At 46.9% G+C, this 12,983-nt stretch overlaps 1 protein-coding gene across 1 annotated transcript in view; it reads left to right on the top strand.

The window, feature by feature from the left end:
• Positions 1–391: 391 nt before the first annotated feature.
• Positions 392–12,983, top strand: part of Nvy (CBFA2/RUNX1 partner transcriptional co-repressor nervy) — a 172,362-nt gene continuing 159,770 nt past the window's right edge. Inside the window, exon 1 of the mRNA XM_077681887.1 lies at positions 392–1,182. The gene's annotated coding sequence lies outside the window, so the exon portion shown is untranslated. The remainder of the gene's footprint in view (positions 1,183–12,983) is intronic.

Consider the following 12,983-nt stretch of genomic DNA (forward strand, 5'->3'; position numbering starts at 1 on the left):
ATGAGCGACATTGCCACTGGTCCCATAAGTGCGCAGCTGCAAATTTCACCCTCATTAGCTCCCACACTTAGCGCCGTTTCCCTATTGGCGCATATCCATGAAGAGTGCCGTGGAAGCGCCAGTCCCGGCAGGCCAGCGGATCCCCGCTGCCCTACGGTGACGTCCCAGGAGCAGCGTGCACAGCCCCCGAAGACAACAGGACGAGTTTGAACGCGAGCGCTCGAACCGCGGGCCCTCCTCTCGGCGACGCAACGAAGCGTAGTTAGCGTCAGCCACGAGAGATGGCCGCTCAGCAGTGCGCATGGCGCATGCGCCGGAGGACACATCCCCCCATCTGGCGGCTCTTTCACTCCCCAGGAAGGTCGGCAGGCCGTAGCCCGCCGTGCACGGCCCAAACAGCGCGTCCCGAACCTCGCGATCGGCCGCAGACGTGTTCGCGCCCGCGGTCGGGCATCGACCGCTCCCCGAGCGTGGTGTGAGCAGCTCGCGGCCGCTGCTGAGAGACCAGGCTTTTTTCCCACGCTGCCGTCTGGCTGCACTGCCAGGCAGCCCGCGTGACACGGCCGCTTCCCATCGTCCTGCACTGCGACCGCGCACATCTGTTTTGGCAGCCGGCTGCCTCATAAGGGATCGACGCTTCTTTCATTCACCACATCACGCAATGTTCTACGTTTAAGTTTGGAGCAGAAAAATCCTTTTCGGCGCTTAACAAAATCTATCGAATCTACTTGCTGTTGTCCCGCCGTGTGGCACTGGTCCAGCGTCTGTTTATGCCGCAACCGAACTCGGTCTAGTCGAGGTTCTTCGCTTGGTGCAGCGAGAAACGGCGAACGCACGTTAATCAATCCAACTTGGTACGGCGAAGCAACAGCATCTGGTCGATAGCCTCTCGTCTTAGAACCCGCGTCGTGGCCCGGTGACAAAGTCTCCGCAACTCGTGGCATCGAGCGGCCGCCCCTCGCGTGCATCTCGGAACGGGACACCTGATCGAGCGCCTCCAAGCGACGCGACGATGCCCCCGGCGGCGCGCTGATGCCACTCTCTGCCCCTCGGGCTGTGCACCCAGAACTGACAGTTTTGCACCTGGACTATAAGTAGGACTGTGTGGCGACCACAAGTGACGCGCCTGGTGCCTCACCTACTCCGAGCGTAGGTTCTTGTCTCGAACAAGAAAACTTAAAGGTAAGCAGGAAGTGTTCTTTTTTTTTAATTTGATCTTACTCTCTAGAGATCCGTCCGCGTTTTTCACTGAGCATGGCACCGAAAACTGACACCGCCGATTACCTATTAAACTCTGCTAGTTTCCCTAATTTTGTTGTTTGGGGGTTACCTACTTCGGAAGGACATTGTAGCCGATATGTCAACTCGTGTAACCGTAGAAACTGCCGTGTAGCACTGTATTGTAGGAGTCAACCTTGGCGTGAATCAACATTGCGCATCCCCGTTTGGCTAAGAAACCGTGCTTGCGCTTTCGTTTAACTTGTGAAATATTTGCAAAAAATTGAGTAAACACGATTCTTCGATATGCAGTACACGGCTAGTCCATCTTTAGCACAAAAACAAAAACAAACTTGCTCGCAGTATTCGCTTGACTACTTAGGTAAAGAGACGTAGGGCAGTATCGCTTAAGGTTTTAAAGGTTTCGGTCGATTTAACCTCTAATTGCGTATTCGGCGGAGGGCTCTGAGCAAGCTCGAATGTCAAGCTCGTCAATTTCACCTCAACACCGTTTCGGCATTCTCGAGCATCTCAAATCAAAACTGAGATGCCTCATGCGCCGGGTCTCGTATGGGTTATGGGAACCGTATTCTCAAGTTCGTTACAGTATACAGGATTTAGCTTGCCTGCTGCATTTCATTCACTACACGTGCTCCCGATTCGCTGTGAAGTATGGGGGCTCGCTGGAGTCACGCGAAAGCGCGCATTGAGACCCCCGCTGCGGTCGCTTGGCTTTACGGCAACTTTAGTCAAAGGTGCATTGCTCGAAGTGTTCACCCGCGTCACAATTGGCCATTCCTCTGACACCACGGCGGTATGAAGTGCGAACAGTTATCAACATTGGGGAAGGTTTATCGCTATCGAAACGTCGAATTACGCACTAAAGTGCCTGCACGTCCACACAACGGGGCCCACGCTCTGCGCATGCGCACTACCTGAGTTTGGTTCCACGCGAGCTCAACTCTACGTCCGCCTTTGGCATGTTGGGGCCCCAGGGAGGTTGGACCCGGTATGTACTCTGTATGTACTTGCTAGATACACTGACACTTACAGCAGGCCAGCTTTACGTCGGAAGAAAAACCAACCACAGTGCGCAACAAGAATGGTTTTAAATAAGGCCAGCACGCATATGTACGGGCCCTACTACAGGGCCGGTTTCGGAAAGGGATTCTGTGCGGCGGTTGACTGGATCACGGCAGTTCTCGCCGCCGTGGAATGAATAGGCGGCGCATTTTCAGTTCACATTGCTTGTAGCCTGTTTCCCAAAGAGTTCCCTGAGAGTTTTATTCCCCTATGTGCCGCGATGCGCTACTGTTTTTGTCGAGCGTCGCGGCCAACCGCGCGTGCGTGCCCGCGTTTGACACGCAGAGCATGCGGATCACGTTACACGAAGTGTGAAAACGTACTACTGCAACATTCTCGACGCAGCAGGGCCTGCCTTGTCTCCCTCTGCGTACATAGCACGCACGTGCGAAGACGAGCAAGTAAGTACGCGGTGTCCTAAAAATCTTTTTTAACAGTAGCATTGCTCTTGAGACCAGAGGATATCGGACGCCCGTGGTTCATCCACTGTCTGACCACCTTTATGTCTTAAAATGGACCATTCAAAACCTTTGCATCGCTGATAACCACGGCTCAACTGGACCGTTGTGAACGTGCGCAGACCATTCGTGCTGCCAATTCTTTGTCTGCGCGCGGTGACAAATGTCCAGAATGGGGATCTCCGGAGGGACGGCATTGCAAAGGTGCGTCCGGTATCTTCTTCGCGCTGGTATATAAGCAGAAATTCTTCTGGGAGCAAATTACCCAAACGCTGATGGTTTTCAAGGGAAATTTTGCGCCTTGAATAGTGTAAAAAACGATGGTTTAATAGTTGCTGGGCGAGAAAACCTATACATGGACTCACCAACGGCTCATTACATGACGTGAGGAGGCAGCAAACTGCGTACAGGCTCCATACAATCCATCTCTTCTTTACAGTGGCTAATGCTGTCTGCGCCGAAACGTCGTCCACAACACAGCAGTAGTGTTCCCATAGCAACGGCGCCGGGCATGCTCGGCTAATTTCTCCTGCCTGCCACGTGGTAGGAGCGCAATATCAGTGGCGGCGCGCGCTCAGAAGCGACGAACTCAGCAATGACGAGCAGCTATGACGTGATGTGCGAATTTGGCGTGTACGGCTTTACGGCAGCAGACGTACAGTGTGGTCGCAATAGAGCGCGGAACCGTGATCCTTCGTCAGTCAAATTAAAGCAGGAATGGAAAGGCTTCACCGTTAAGACCTGGTAGTGTACCCCAAGAATTAGAAAGCAAACGAGGGGGATATCACCTGCAGCAATAAGAGGTTGCCGCACGGATGGGCACTTTTTCAACGCAATTCCTGGGAAATATCTTTGTGACTGTATGCAATTTGTGTTACAGATCGTGGTTTATGACGGCCGTATCGTCGCGATACGACCGTCGTATACCTGCGTTAGAAAGTGGGCAAATCGTCGCGGAAATGCAGCAGAGGCTATTGTGGCACTCTATGTCGCATACACACTGTAACTGGTGGCGAAACAGGCGCCGCACAGCATGCAAGAGCAGCCCCTATGTCGGCATGCTCTACTTGGCAACGCCAGTCGAACTGACGGGCATGACTCGAATGGCCTTGGGCGTTTACAAACTAAGCTTCAAGGCACAGATGCGACAGCGGCCTCAACAAAAAGCACGCAGCTCAGTTGGCTTCGCCGCCCTAACCTTATTGATAGCTGGCGTGAACCACTGATTTGTAACATTGAGCTATTCATTGAGCCGCCATGTTCCCCTGCCACGCGACACGCACTAGGCCAACTTTTGTTCCACAGCTGGCAACGTACCAAAGTCAGGTTGACGGCTGTCTGTGAATGAATGTCTGTGTTCTGTATGTGCCAAATCAGGCAATAAAGAAAAAAAAAAGCGGAGGTAGCGTGTTAGCACCTCCTGCCCTGAAGAGCTGGGTCTAAATACTATGCGAACTCATGTGGGTTTTTTTTTTATTTACTCTTTGCAGCGCCTGCCATTTTCTGTACCGTACAACAACAACTGTTTTTCACAGAATGGGGAACTCAAGGCCTTCGTCTTAAAAGCAAGATATGCGCTAAAACGTTCGCATGCCGAGATTTCGGGGCACGGGAATGATCACTGCAGGTGGTCGAAATGCCCATGGCCCATGTGCCTTTATGGAGTTTTCAATTACAAACAACTTCAACGGAACAGGAGATGACCTGCGATGGTATACTGAGAGCGGGGGCCCAAGCGGCTCAACAGACACGAATAGTAGGGAGGGTGACGAAGTATCAGACGTGAGCGGTGGGTTCACTGCCTGTACCTATTTTTTTAATGCTTGCCAACTAAAACATTGTTTCTTGCGTCCGTGTCTTCGGGATACGGCCGCAAAAAAAAAAAAAAGTGGCGGGTAGTGGCCGTAATTTAGGTTGTTCGAATCTAACCACCCCCCTTCTCCTTGGGCATATATATATAAATACATATATATATATATATATATATATATATATATATATATATATATATATATATATATATATATATATATATATATATATGTGTGTGTGTTGTAATAAGGGTTTATTGACTAGATAGCGGAATAGCGGATAGCAGCAAAAGAGCCCTACGAGGTGGCAAATGGGTCGGTAGTCCAACAGGCAGAATGTCTCGCCTACTTTACAAGCATAAGGGGGACTCACCGGTTAACAATCCAGGGGGCTTACTTCTTTATCACCCACGGGCTAGAAAACCATCGTCCACCAATGCGAATACGTTCGCAGGTCCATGAAAATGCTCTTAACCGCCTAGTTTGGTTATTTTGTAAATATGTCACGTCTATACTGAAATACCGAAATAAAACTCTGGCTTGCTAGACAGCTCGCGCCATCTAGTGAACACTACATCAACCAAAATGGGTTTCTTGTTTACTTTTTATTTAGGTTTGTGTCGCTACACGATGGTTTTTAAGCCCGTGGGTCATGAATTAGTAAGTCCCATAGGAATGCGATCCTGGGAGTCTCCCTCAACGCCGATGACGATGCCGCTATCATGGCTCGCCCTGTTCCTTCGCCGTCATCTGCTCAATTCGAGTGGGCAATCCCCTTGTGTGGGAGTACACCAGTTCTGTAGGGATCGCCAACACCAATCACGAGGCCAATGCTGACCACAGTTGTTGCCACGTAGCTTGCCTGTTCTTGGATCAAGTGGAATCGAGATGACGCCGATTATAGGCATCGGACAGCGCCCGGAGGGCGACATGGAGCCCACGACACCCAGCGCCACCTTCGGCAGATACGCGCGAAACTGGGTCGGTCCCCGCAAGCCAGTACGTTCCTGGCTCGGGCACTCTCCTGTCTTTTCAGAGCGGATAAAGCAAATCAGTCGCCCCTTTTGGGTTTAAAACGAAGTACGCGATTGTGCAGTAATTCTTCCACACAGTGCTGGTGAATGAAGAAAGAAAGATTTATTAGGTTGAACACGCGTATGGGAAGGCAAATAAAGGCCGTATGGGCGTGACGCCCGCAAGAGAAACTCTTCTACATCCTGCCTGCGGGCACGACTTTCTACACATCTGCATGTTTTACTTCAAAATAAAACGTAATTTATATTTTTTCAACTCCATAGAAGACGAGGTTTTGTCTGCAAATATATCAGACAATGCGCGATGTTTTCCACGCGGGGTATTCCTTCCATGTGTGTGCACCTGCACTTATGACTGCGTAACTACTAACGGACCACATGGGCATTACATATCGGTCTTTGTTCCGAATGTGATGCTCCATACACGTAACAGTATGAAATTCACATTTGTTTGTGTATAGCGGAAGCGCTGACGTAAATAAGTGGAATGTACGACCGAATACGAAGTCTCCAGGGCTTTCCAGTCCTCGAGACTCGTATTCGGTCCAATGCCGATTTTGAATCCATGACTTTGATTATAACATCAGCAAAATATTACAGGGGTGTATCAGGTTCGACGTGTTTTCCGCTTTTCATGTGTCGTCGTTCGGTTCTGCTACTAGGAGCTATGTCAGACAGATAATGTCCCCTTTCCAGCCTCACGGATAGGGGAAAATGGGTAGCTTTCGGTCTATGCAGCACCATTCACCAAGAAACTTTATGGGCTTCCAGGTGTAGCCCAGCACGCCAGCGGTATAAAAACACACCCCGAAAAAAGAAACTTTCACGAGAAGGCTATCACAAGAACTTCCATTGGGCGAGGAGAGAATAGGGGTAGGGGTAGGAAGGAAGGAAGAATGTAGAAGAAAGTCAGGAAAGTTAACCTGGCTAGAGCCTAGTTTGCTATCCTGCACGTGGGAAAGGGGAAATGGGCAAAAAAGAGAGAGGGAAAAAAAGAGGAAAAGTTGGACCAGACACGTGTGCCCAGCACTGAGGCACTGACAGTGATTGACACTAGGAGGCTCTCAGTCTATATCCTAGTGTTCAAGTTCGTCGACCGTAGAAAACGTAAACAGAACATTTAATAGGCATATCGGAATAAATTGCAGAATGTTCATATTCCGTGGTGTTTTTCTCTCTACGCTAATGAGTCCGGCATGAGACCTCGGTTAGGAAGGAATAGTAGCGCTTTTATTACATTTAACATCTTTGCAGCAAAAGTCACGGGAAAAAAATTTCGTTCCCTCAGGACACCCTTCACTGCTCCGGAATGACAGCAATCAACACGGATGGGATAGATAAAATTTCTTCTCCTCCCGCCTCCTCCCCCCTTCCTCTAATCCGAAAATTTCTATCTGCGTTTTTTTATATATCCAACCATTATGCTGCACGTATTATTTGCATTTTTCTTACCTTTGCAGTGGCTTAGACAACAATTTCACAGTTTCTTTTCCAAGAGCAAACGATGATTTTATGCTAACCGATAGCTGACGGGATATTTGGGAATGTCAACGCTTTAAGTGTCCGTCCCATACGTGGTTATATGTATTTAGTACGGCGATATCAGCACATGAAATATTAGATGACGCAGAGTAGAACCGCACAGTCCCGCACAGTCATAAACTACGCTGTTATAACTGTGTTTAAGGGCCCTCGTTGTGAACAAATTTAATGCGCCCTTACGTGTATTTACCTCCTGCTAACCAGCCTGCTAACCAGCCCGCAACAAGCTGCTCGTACATCACAGCAGCATGTAATCTGCTCGGTTACTGTGGGCTTTTCAAGATGCAGTAACCACGGCTTCCTGTCTGAAAAAAAAGGCGGGCAAAAAAATCCGCGGGAGAATGCAAAGCCTTGAACACAATCTTCCTAGCAGTGTAAATCTACGGCTCAGCTGCAAAGCAGCAGCATTCGATCAGCGCCCAGTTTCATTTAGAGGCTTCCCCCTACGTTACAACATTTCTGCATGACTTCGTTGCAGTATGAAGTAGACACGCACGAAAATAACGTTATGGCACACGTTCTTGCAGCAGAGGTGCGTTCACGGGCGCTGAAGGCGATTGGCGCGGAGGGACCGATCCAGAGTGGCGCGGGTCTGCCGCGGCTGGCACTGCGCTCGCCCAGAGCAACTTCACGCCACTTGCTCCCCTTTTGCACTGTAATATATATATATATATATATATATATATATATATATATATATATATATATATATATATATATATATATATATATATATATATATATATATATATATATATATATATCAGTGTGTCGAACCGAAAAAAAATACCGGTTCGGTTACGGTTCTGGTTCAGGCGAAATCATTTCGTTCCGGTTCAGTTCCGGTTCGACAAAATCACGTACCAAACCGGTTCGCGAACCGGTTCGGGAGCTTGAACCGGTTCGATGAGTTGAATTATCACTGAAATTAGAAAAAAAGTTTTATAGTTTAAAACGACAGTCAAATCAAAATACAAACAAAAATTCGAAATGCTGCTGTTCCCCAAGGGAAGCGGCGGAATTTTAAAGCAAAATTAAACAATTACGAGATATTAGAAAAACACATGAAGTGGCGACGATAGCACCTAATTCCTCGCCCAGACGTTATGTTGTCCTAACGACTATTCATAAAGACACGGCCAAGAGATATGGCGGTGGGATATATTTTCTGCCCTTTCCTTTTTTGTTGAAATCGCAATCGTCGCTATGGAATCGCCCATCACTCTAACCTTGAAGTCTTAAATTTAGGCCTGCGTACTGGCGCGTTCAAATACCAGCGCTTAATACCAATGGCGCACATTTTTTATATTTGTAACGAAACAAAAAAATCCTACAACAGGCACATAAATACTACCAATGAATTAGATTATTTGGTCACCCTGAATATTTTTTTAGCTGTCACCTTATCGAATGTGTTAGCCACACTTTTGTTAAAAGTAAGCTTTAGTTAACGCTCAGTCACTGCAATATTGCTCTGACCACTGCAATTCCTTTTGCGATAGCTATACCGGATGTGTGCATAACAATCAGTATGTCATCGTACCGCCTGTCCCCCGGCCATCAATCCGTGCGCTACACTGCGGAATCTTATTAGAAATTATGCTGTTACAAAATGAAAGGGAAATCTGACGCGCGGAGCATGAGATGGAACTTTTTTGGGTAGACACTCTTTAATTCGTCCACAGCATTACTCCCCTCCGGAACGAGTAACAGTAGAAGTAATGTAGCGAGTTGGGCAGTCAGTACAAGTGCACCTTCGAAAAAACGCGGATCTGAAAGAGACAAAACTGCAGAACAAGCAGAAAAGATGATCGCTGGGCGAATGGGACAGTGTGAGGTACCGGCCTGCCTTTGTGCACGTGTCACCTGCTTTATTACTGTTTCTGCTTCCAAGACAAGGTCGAGGGCTGCAGTTTCTTGCCAAGGGATTAAGTGGGCACCTTAACAGTTTTCCCTGACATATCTGTTGTTATTTCTATCTGTAAAAAACGGAACTTGCCCACTGTATTGTCTTCAAAAACTGACCACCGAACTCACTTCCTTCGCATTGATGACACGTTTGTTTGTGAAAGGCAGGGCAAAGAAAATTATAGAGCAATATCCACGCTTTCGTGCTTTTTTTTACTTATTTGGTTTTACTTACTTTCTGCGTAATATTTTAAAACAACGTGATTCGCCTTTTCTTTTTTGTTGTTTTCCGTGTAAACACATTTAAAAAAAACTGGCGCATTTGATTCCCCGTGCTGCGAGGCGCAGCTTATGTTGCAGGCCGGCAGACTTATTTTAACCAGCTCGTGATATTAAACTTGGATCAAAATCTCGATACACGGATGCTCTCGATTTACATCTACTTCAGCAAAACGGTCGTGGGGAAGGGAGATCGAGGCCACTTGTGGTCAGCAGCAAACGGCTTAGCCACTGAGCAGCTCCTGCGGTCACACATGTCAAGTATTAACAATTTGCAGGTGTCGGACTTTTTAAACAAATTATGAAATGAAATGCAAAACGTTTGCACACATCAGGTGTGGGCTTTCGCTGTTGCGAAGGGGACAACACCTCTGCAGCCTGATTGCTCCAATAAAGTCGCAGCTAGGGAAGGGCAAAGTCGTTTTACATCCCCTGCAAGCTGCCGAGAATGACATTTCGTTTGGTCAGCTTGCACTACGCTCGCGCTTCCAGCCGCAACAGACCATTGCTACATTAGTGCTCATTCATTTCCCCTGTTGTTACATTGCACGTGATAGTGTTCAATTGTCTGGAGGAGAAAGTGCGCGAGCGGGTACGAAGTTGATGGTACGTGAAAGAAAAAAGGGCCTGAATCACATTGACTGTGCAATATCAACAACGGAGGGTCGAACCGTTTCGGTATAAACCGGTAACCGTTATTTCTTTTTTCGGTTCAGTTCCCGTGCGGGTTCAGCGCGCTCAAAAAATAACGATTCCGGTTCGGGTTTAGTTCCGGTTCGACACCCTGATATATATATATATATATATATATATATATATATATATATATATATATATATATATATATATATATATATATATATATATATATATATATACAGGGTGTCCCAGCTATCATGCACCAAGATTTAAAAAAAGAGTAAAGGTGTAACTCGAAAGAGACCAGGTGCATAATGTTTGCAGTACTGTGAAGAAGCGGACAGTATTTTTTTCTTTAATGAGACTTAATTAACTAATTGTAATTAATTGTCTAACTCGAGAAATACTGTCCCAATCACTAAAGTGTCAATGAGGCACTTGTAGGTAACCACGAGGGGCATCTAACTGCAGTATTTTGAGCGATAAACTAATTGCGTACACATTTATTCTGACTGATAAAGGAAACCTGCGAAATATGAAAAATACCACGTGACGGCGCCTCCGCGCGCACCGTAAAGCAACGCCCTCAAACAGGCTGCCTCTGAGTTAGCCAGAATGAAATAGACAAAAGAAAGAAAGAAGAAATCGCCACCGAGTTTGTTCCTTATCTGCACACGCGTCCCGCGAATCTTGCTGCTGCTGCTCCTTCCATGCATGCTATTATCAAGGTGATGCGCTGTCTCTTCGGGAGGGTAACACGCGAAGCAGTTGCTTTCAATCAGCTTTGTTTGGGGACGCTGCTTTACAATGCGCGCGTAAGCGTCGTCACGTGGTATTTTTCATATTTCGCGGGTTTCCTTTATCAGTCAGAATAAATGAGTACGCAATTAGTTCGTCGCTGAAAATAGCGCAGTTAGATGCCCCTCGTGATTACCTAAAAGTGCCTCATTGACACTTTAGGGATTAGGACAGTATTTCTCGAGTTAGATAATTAATTACAATTAATTAATTAAGTCTCATTAACGAAAAAATTACTCTCCGCTTCTTCACAGTACTACAAACATTGTGCACTACGTTTTCTTCGAGTTACGCAATTTCTCTTTTTTTAAATCTTGGTGCATGATAGCTGGGACACCCTGTATAGTGTAAGTAAAGAGTCGGATACACAGCAAGAACAAAATAGTTCAAACAATGTTTACTTACGTAGCGGCAACGGGACTTGCCTTCATCAGAGTAAAGTTACATATATCAGAAATAAGGCTTGGCAGTCAAGAAGGCCAAGGAAATCAAAGGGGAGAGTGATAGGTCTTTTATTATCGTTGAAACAGATGCAGACTTTTGAAAAAACAGAAAGTGGAGCAAAAATGCTCGCTGGGTGGGATCCGAACCCACGACCTCCAGAATACGCGTCTGGTGCGATGACCACTACGCTACCGGCGGGTTCTCCCATCCCCTTTCTCGGGTATTTATGCTAGGTGTTTGTTTTTTGTGCTCGAGTGTGGTAGCCAGCGTCACTCGGACTACTCGTGGTGAAGGGGATATTTTTTAACCTCTGGGCCGTGACACGAGCGTTTACGACATACAACAGAGACAACATAGACCTTCGCTGCATGTAGCCAATCAGAATGGGAAAATAGGGGTTCCTTGAATTGAGACAGAAATAAGGGTTCGCAGTAATGTATGTATGTATATATATATATATATATATATATATATATATATATATATATATATATATATATATATATATATATATATATATATATATATATATATATATATATATATATATATATATATATATATATATATAGATAGATAGATAGATAGATAGATAGATAGATAGATAGATAGATAGATAGATAGATTCAAAATTACCGCTGCTAATTTTCATCTCCAGTTAGTTTGACGCATGATTAGTTGCCAGTAAGAATGTCTCGAGTGACACGGAACCATGTCAGTTACTTTTTTCGTTATTTTTATACTGGACCCTCCCATTTCCATATATATATATATATATACATTGCGGGAGGACACAGGAATGGAAATGAACCATGCATGATGGGAGGGATGTATTCCCTATGTACACGATGTCGACCATGAGAGAGCCCGCACAGCTGGGTCTTCTGCTCCGGAGGTTGGGCCGATAGCTACCTCCTTCTTCCCGTGACACATCCCCCTCGTCGAAAGGGACCGTGCCGTAGTAAATGTATAGATACGCTGATGATGCGCGACGAGGGGAAAAGGGGAAAAGTCTTCGGCGCCACGGATGAGGGCGATGGTCATGGTGATTACTGGCCCCGAACATCAATGTACGCCGACGCAGTGAAACAACGTCCGAAGTCCTCGGAGACGCGTCGGAGTTCTGGGCAGGGGAACGGCGTCGTCTTCTGTTCAGGTCGCGGCTGGTCACATGGGTTGGTCTCGGGAAGTCATAGACTGGGGACACAGGTCTGGGGAATAGGCACGTGCATGGCTCACTGGGCCTGGGGCGGGCCGACGCGATCCACGAGCCTTTGAGCGATGTTCAGTAGCCGAGACGAAGCGAAGCTGGGGCCAGTACGGATATGAACTCCGCAACCTCACCGAATTGCAGCAGTATTTTCAGGGGCGTTGACAGACATTTCAGATGACGTAATACATGCCACCGTTTTCTTTCTATGCCCTATTTATGGAATGAGGAACCTCTGCACTCGACGTCATCGCAATGGGACGGAACCGTCAGTTAGTTATGCAGGAGTTCAACGCGAAAATGATGGAACTCCCATTGGCTGGACCATTTGCGGGACCTTGCTTTTATAAAAAAAATACCGATTCCATTGTCTTCCTATGTTATCGGTAGGTTCGCTGTTTTTTGTCACTATGATCTCTGGGTGCATACTTCGGTCGTTTCCGGTTGCGGCGTTGGGTGGATTCCTTGAACACGGGAATTATCCGGGACGTGTTGCCGCAGCATTTTACGATTATTCTCCCGGCGAATTTTGCCCATGCGACGTCAACAGATTCACTGG

The sequence above is a fragment of the Haemaphysalis longicornis genome, unplaced genomic scaffold (assembly GCF_048455015.1).
Source record: "Haemaphysalis longicornis isolate Haplotype H1 unplaced genomic scaffold, Haemaphysalis longicornis Haplotype H1 scaffold_1, whole genome shotgun sequence".
NCBI lineage: Eukaryota > Metazoa > Arthropoda > Arachnida > Ixodida > Ixodidae > Haemaphysalis > Haemaphysalis longicornis.